This window comes from Grus americana, chromosome 1 (assembly GCF_028858705.1).
Source record: "Grus americana isolate bGruAme1 chromosome 1, bGruAme1.mat, whole genome shotgun sequence".
Taxonomy (NCBI): domain Eukaryota; kingdom Metazoa; phylum Chordata; class Aves; order Gruiformes; family Gruidae; genus Grus; species Grus americana.
Window position 1 is genome coordinate 205,964,310 of NC_072852.1, and position 7,791 is coordinate 205,972,100.

General features: G+C 39.3%; 1 protein-coding gene across 4 annotated transcripts in view; it reads right to left on the reverse strand.

Annotated features, from left to right (window-relative positions):
* CNTN5 (contactin 5) overlaps positions 1-7,263 on the reverse strand; it is a 753,708-nt gene extending 746,445 nt beyond the window's left edge. For 2 of the 4 annotated variants that reach the window (XM_054805742.1, XM_054805482.1), the window contains exon 1: positions 6,772-7,263. The gene's annotated coding sequence lies outside the window, so the exon portion shown is untranslated. Of the gene's footprint in view, positions 1-6,642; positions 6,683-6,771 lie in introns of those variants that run through there. The other 2 variants (XM_054805387.1, XM_054805567.1) reach the window with 2 other exon arrangements.
* Positions 7,264-7,791: the final 528 nt, after the last annotated feature.

Below are 7,791 nucleotides of genomic sequence, written 5' to 3' on the forward strand. Positions count from 1 at the left end.
AAATAAAAACTTAGGTGTTATCAATCTGTCAGTTGTGATACGCAAGGGGGAAAACAAGACTGCAGACATTTCAGCTATATATCATGTTTTCTAAATTATGTCTTTGTGTGCTGATGGTCCTCTTAATAAATTATCCTCCCTCGTTATCTGATCTATGTTTTCAATTATGACTCTTCTTAAAAACATGTAACAGTCTTTCTCAGCCTGAAGCTATTTCGGTGTCCAACCTGTATCCCCAAAGTCCAGACAGAGGAAATACTACCTAACTGGTTTTGAGTTGAGAAGCTGTGCACACACACATCAAAGAGATGTTATGACATCAGAGAAGTCATGGCTTTATTCCCAGATTCCCTGAGCTGAGTTTTATGTAAGCAATAATACATGACACTGCATATGTTAGAGTGGAGTAAGAACATTTTGAGCATCTTGCATAATATGAGACTGAGAAATCAAGAGCTTGTGTCACTTCAGATATGCAGAAGTCAAAACCCAAACAAAGACTAAGGCCATGTCATGGGAGTGAGTAGATTATATGGTTTCTTTAACTCATGATTTTGGGATTGATAAAAACAAATAAAAAGTTTTAATAAGGAGAATTTATCTTCTAATAAAATATTGTGTGAAAGTCCATATACTGGTTTTTAATACAATTTGATCTGCATGAGATTTTGGAAAGCTGAAGAATGAATTAATTTAGAAAAGAGGTCTAAAAAGCATGCATTTCAGAGGTAATTGTGGACTGCTGGTACAGTCTTCAGACAAATTTGAAAGGCATTTTATAGCACGTATGTGTGATCATTACACATGTCATAGTGATGCAGATCATATCTTGGTTTTGGTATTTTTTCTGGTGTGGGAGGTAATCTGGAAGAAATCTGTACATGATCATGGTAGCGTGGCTGTGAAACACAGATGTCTCCCCTTAGATGTAAGATTTTTCAAAGATCACAAATAATAGCAAAAAGGGAAGAGCTCTTGAGTTAAGCCATACGTTCTTTGATTGAGGGACCATTTTGTGCTTACAGCTCCTAGTACAATGCAATCTTGATTTATGATTATAGTGCCTAGTTGCTACGATGATGATAATAATGATAAGGTTTATAATGGAGTCAGAGGACCTTGCTAATAAAACAACAAATCTTCCATAGCAATCAGAGTTCTAATCTAAATACTATTTAGTATGGACTGGTGATGTGAATTAGACAGTTGGGGCAACTGCATTTTAAAGTAGCATCTACATTTTCGTAAATATATGTAAATAGATGTACCCACAAGTTACGCCATAACAGAAAAATCTGCAATTTATATATGCAATTGGTGAACTGTACATCAAAGTAACTTAAATAACAGGTACAGAATTATATCTGATTTTTTTTTCAGCTTTGAAAGTATGTATGTGCAACCTTAGATACAAAGTTTAATATCATTAATTTGGTTGAGAAAGTGGGCTGTATAATATTCCAGGCAGTGAATGCTTGTGGAAAAGAAATCAGTAAGCATAGAAAAACCAAACTGAATGGAATTTTAATTTTTCTCATGTTCAGAACTTCAAATGCTTGTTTAGAATACAACCACGTTTTTGTGTGCTAGGCATACTGAAATTGCTATACAGGAACAAGAGAGCTCATGAAATTTTCAGTATTTTCTATTTCATCCATTTCAGAATATCTTGTCCTCCATCCAAGCCATCACAGGAATAAATGACAAAATGTAAAGATAAATGAATAATCCTGATTGCATCACAGTAATATGAACATGACAAAGCTGAATGACTCTGCCAGACCAGCAGTGCTGAACGTCACAAAAGCGTTCCAGCACGTCCAGAATAATTTTTTTTGAGTGACTGTAATACTTAACTTTTGGAAAATGTTCTCTGTGAAAGCCATCTCAGAAAAAAGAGGTAAAATATATACTGTGACTTTTGTTAACTCATTTTTATGTGGTTTTGTTCATTACACTCGAGGTCTATGTGGAGACCTGCAAATAACTGAGAGTAGATAGCATATGAAAGTCTGTGGAGTAAGCTAATGGGGATAACTGGTCATCTTGCAGAAAAGATCATGCATGTGTACTTAATCAGGTAGTAATTAATCACTTTTTCCAAAAGTAAACTTCTGTTAAGCTGCTTGCCAATTACTCCTTAGCTTTGAGAGCACATTTTGTGAGAGATTACTGCAACAAACACATCTTCTGGATATGTCTTTTTATAGCTAAGCAAGAATTACAACCTTTCAAGCTTAGTGTCTGAATGTCTTCTCAAAATAATATTATGAGGAGGTTATGCTGTTACATCAGCTTCTTCTGATACTATGACCATAAAATCTTTTTCATTTACCTGCCCATCTGTGTAGCTACCACTCTTGGTTGAATGCATTGCTATAGCAGGTTGGTTACAACCCACAGGGCAATGTTCCTCACGTACTTAATGAAGACAATAAAAGCCATAACAATAAAATGGGGTTCATGAATTCTTGCAAAGCGATGTTACTTGGTAAGGGAAGGCACCCAAAAGACTGAGCTTGTACTATATCTACATCAATTATAAAGCCATACATTTAGTCTTGATCAAAATGACTTGCAGGCTAGGAGTCCCATTGGATATACAGTAAATCTTAAACTTCTGGCTATTAAAAACTGGGCATTTCTCACTCACAAGGACGCTGGAGCCACACTCCCTGTATGTTGAATGGGAAGTTGTCATCCTTTACCCCGCTCAGTAACTGCAATGAACTACCTTCGATGTTTGTCTGCTTTTAGTTCCAGCAGGAGCAGGTTCTCCAAAGATATCATCATGGTTTAACACCATTTACAATAAAACCTTTAAAAGCATACTGAAAAAGGAAACTCCCAAAAGAGATTTCTGATGGATGGAAAGAGTTTGATGTATTTTCTATTTCTAGGTCTGGGAATGGAGAAGAGTTATCAATTTTTCCCGAGACTGACATGTAAGTTTGGTCCTGAAGGAGATGTAAAGAGGTGAACTATGGTGTTAGTAACTACTACATGACAGCATGAATTACTCTGTCATTCTGACATAACCTCATGCCTCTGGAAGCTTAGGAGCTAGTCTGAATGGATGACTACACAGACTAAGTATGGGCATATGTGATCAAGAACATCAGCTGTAACATGGATGGTAATTCTAATGTTTTACTATATTCACAGCATACAGAACTGACATACTCATTTGTTATACATCCACTTGCAACATCTAAAATTTTATTTGTAGCTTTTATGAAGTACAGTGAGAAATCTTCCTGAGCTTCCTTTTAGAAAACAGCATATAAGGAAAGATCACATTTTCTTATGATTCATACACTTCAGGATGTTTTCATAAATCAGCCAAGAAATTAATTATAAAAACAAACAGATTACATTTCCTTCCACTAACCAGAAAATGTTATTGTTGCTTCCATTCCAGCTTGCAAAGACACATTACTCTAATATAAAGTATATGTGTGTGTGAACACACACAGATGTACGCATATATACACACATTATGAAATCTGAAATTGAAGTGAAAGCAGAATGTATTTGTACTACTAAGTTTTAACAATTTCATAATTTTTTAAAAGGCACCTGCCCCTAGCATAGTGTTACTGATCAGAATTGCCCAGAAGATAAAACTCTGTAGGGACTCCATCACTTCTGGACAGAGTATTTTTCCCTTGTAAAGTGCTGAGAAGTTGATAATACAGGGTGTGACAGACCCTGGAAAAAAGCTCCTGAGAAGCTATGTACAGAAGGAAGAAAGTAAATTTTGTGAAACACCTAACAATATCATATTAGCAAGCAAATGCCTATTTGACATTTATTCTCAGGAATTAAGAACCCAGTATGAACTGTGGTGGATTTCAGTTTATTATTTTAGAGTACGAGAAATTGTTCAAATGACTGAGGTTGTTCTGAAACCGAGAGAAAGTGCAATGCAGAAGCAGTTAGCAGGAGCATATGGAGGGAGCAGCCCAACAGTGGCAAATTATGCAGTGAATTCAGAGGAACCAAAATCTGTGTTGCAGGCTACATGCAGAAAGACAAAATCATTCAGAAGAAACATTTTTTCCAATGCCGCTGAACCTCAGCTGGCTCCGTGCCAGCCCCTTGGTGCGTGTATATATATATATATTCTTCACGTACGGTTTCCTATGATGCCTTTAGTAAAGACTTGCATTAATTACTTAATAAATATTGCTAATAATAAATATTAATTTACATAATAAAATTTCCTATCATTAACCTAATCAGAAAACTTTCAGTGTGCTGAATCTGTTCAGTGGAACAGATTTTTCTGTATTGCTAGCAAATCAGATTTACTTTTTTTGAACATGCCAGCTTTATAACAAGCAAGAAGGAAAACTGGATCTCAGACTGTCACTTAAAGCATCACACTTTTAACCTCCTCCTTTCATCCAGAGCTCTTTACCTTTACTGACACCCTCTGGTCCCTATCTCTAAGTCAGGTTTGAATTCATTCCAGCACTCCTTCCAAAATTTACTTTCCAAATCAATATTTTGTGGAGCACAGAAGTGGACATTTTCTGAAACCCCCATAAATCATATCACTGATTCCCCAATAGTTTACCATGTCAGCAACTTATTCAGGGGACTCAAGCAAATTTGCCAGTCATGACCTTCCTGTATTGAATCTGTGCCGACAGTCCTCTAAGTTATGCATTTCTTAAAGTTGCCCTTTATTATTTCCTAACAGCAGAGTTTTTAATCATACATTTTATCTTAGCTGCTGGGATATTGTTCCTCAAGATCTGTTTTCAAAGCCATTTTCTTCCAAGTTCTCAGCTATAATTCAGCCAGTCAGTTTTTGTATTTTCTGTTTTCATTCTTAGTACATCTGCCCTCATTATAAAATGAAATTAAGATCCCTTCCCCTGATATTTTAACCTGGAATTCAAAGTATGACCTTCAGCTTCATATTGACCAACAAAACTAAAAGCTACACTCTTAGTCTCCAGACCATCTGCAGATATCTTCACACTTTTATGTCACGCTCTGCTAGTTCTGACTTTTTGCATGGGCATTTGCTGTGTAATTGTATGAAACAGAACTGCATGTTGAATAGTCCACTTTTAAAACTATTTAGCCGTTACCACCTTCAAGAATGCTTCACACTTCATCCTCCTTTCTTTATATATTTGTTGTCTTCCAAGACTATGTCTTCCTAACCACATCTCTTAATCATTCACATAGGTAAAAGTATATTGCCACAGAGGGCCACTGTACATGAAATATTCCTCAGTTACTATAGTTCATGTCTCAGTTTTCTGTCTTCCTTTTAGTATCCCTCACACTAGTAAACAAGCTTCCTCCCTCCCAAGAAGACAGATATTGAAAGGGCTGGGGTTTTTGTTTGTTTGTTTTTTAAACTTGAAACTTTGCAGATAAATGCTACAGTAATTAAAGACAATTTATGAAAGTATATTTTTTACAAATTCTAATAAATATTTTTATAGCACTTTAAAATAATGGCCCAATTATTGCTAATTCTTTTGATATCCACTGTAATAATTTTAATCACGATGAACTGATGTTGTGTTAATATTGATTGCCATAAAGTACTTCTGAAGGAGTTCTACTATAACTCAGCAATAATTGATTGCACTTTTATTAATTGGAAAACGTCATCCAAATTTTAATTATCAGGAATCCCCCTTAGCTTTTGGCTAACAGTGAGCATGCAATTTATTTGTAGTTTCAAACTTTAGGGTTAGATCCAAAGCTCACTGAAGACTAGAGAATGCTGTAACTCCTTAGAAAAACTGGCATCAGGTCCTTCATTAAAAGAATTTACTGAAAACATGTCATTCACGGAAAGTATTACTTTTTCAATTAAAAAAAGAACAAACTTTGTAAAAACATTGTGTTAAATTTCTGAAATATTGCCACACGTAGAAAAGTTTAGTCCTAAGTAGTCACATTACACTATCTTGTGTAACTTCTGTTTTATGAAGTTTCTATGTTCAACAGGAATGAAACGAAACATCTGAAGAAGTACAGATACAGCAATGGATGCCGATTTTTTCTCTGAGATAAAAATCCTAAAAACACAGTTTCAAGCTCTGTGTTACAGAAATAACTCTCAGTTCATCGTCTAGCCAGCTCATAGACATTCCACAGTCTTATCTACCGTCCTCACATCAGAGAGGAAAAATCAGTGCATCTTTATGTAATTCCATCTCCTCTGCCTGTCAGCAAAGGAGAACAGTCCAGGCACCGTACTTTTCTAATTCAGGAGATAATTGTTTATCCCAAAGCCAAGTACCATTCTGAACTTCATAACAACACAACTTTTAGTGCATCACTGTAAACTCAATACACTAGGTTATTTTCTGTTTCACCCTCAAGCATTAGCATGGTAGCTCTCCCAAACATGAAAAATTAGCACATTAAAATAGGCATTCTTTCTCTGGAGTATGTATTTGTTCTAAAAGCCTCACATCTCTCTTCACAACTCATTCACTGCAGTAGTTTGCTAGCTACTTAAATGACAGGAAGCATACAGTAGATCACAGTAATTTCTGCTTCAACTTTTCTGCTCAATTATGACAACAATTTCAATGTAAGACTCAAAACAAAAAGCAAAACACATAAATCTGGAGTAGGAAACCCAAAATCGGGATCTCTCACCATTGCTGGCTTCACAGCAGACTGCTCACGGAGATGCCGCGATGGATATTACAACAAATAATCTGCACACACTCCAAAGTCTAACCAGGGAAATCAGTGCCTGGCTGGGGGAATGGCAAAGACACTTACCGCTGCTGTGGCACCGTCTCTCTCTCGCCCTGACTCTCAGTCTCTCTCTCCCATCCTCCTGACAGCCTCAAATATAGCAGTCCCTTATGGTGCTGAGCCTGTGGGGAGCAGAGGATTGCAGAGTTGGGGTTTTTTTCCCTTTTTTTTTTTTCTTTTTTTTTTTTTTTTTTTTAAACCATCCAGCGGTAGTTCTCCAGACCCGACCGCCTCTCCTGCTCGCCTGGCTCACTGATGAACAGCCCCAGGTGAAGGCATCCGCGCCGGCAGCTCCCGCGAGCCCCTCCCGGCCCCGCCGTGCCCCCTCCCGGCGGGGGGACGGAGGCACCTCCCCCGGCTGCTCCCGGGGGGCGGCGGCGGCTCTGCCCGCCCCTGGCTGGACGCGTGTGTATGTATAGATGTGTATGTGTGGTTATGCGTGTGCCACCTCACGCTGCCGCCCGCGGCTCGCCCCTACCCCTAAGCGCACAAGGACCCCCCTCTCCTCTCCTCCTCCTCCTCGCCGCCCTCCTCCCCGATCTTCTCCTCTTCTCCACTCCTCTGCCCCGGAGCGTGAAGGCAAGAGGGCGACTTGGCGAGCGCTCTCCCCTGATCCGCTACTCCTCTCTAACCCAAGCCACCAGCTTTCCCCAGAAAGCACTTTCTGCCCCCATCCTTTCCTTCCCACCCCTCTTCCAGGTAGATTATATATACATATATGGAGGTATTTATTTTTTTTTCCTTACATGTATTTTTATTCGCCTGCAGCGGTAATGACCCTCCCTCCCCTCCGCGCCCTGCAGCCAGCGCCGGGAGCCGCGGCTGCTCCCTGCACCGCACCGCTCCGCACCCGCGCGATCTCCGCCTTTATACCAGGGCGGCTGTAACTGGAAAAACACCGGGGGCAGCGAGCCCGGGGCCGGCAGCTGCAGCGCGGCGGCTCCAGCAGCCCCTTCCCTCCCCACTCCCTTCCCCAGCATCCATCCGCTCTTAACTGCGGCCCGCTTCAACGCATCCCAGCGCCCCGCCTCGCCCCATCTCCGG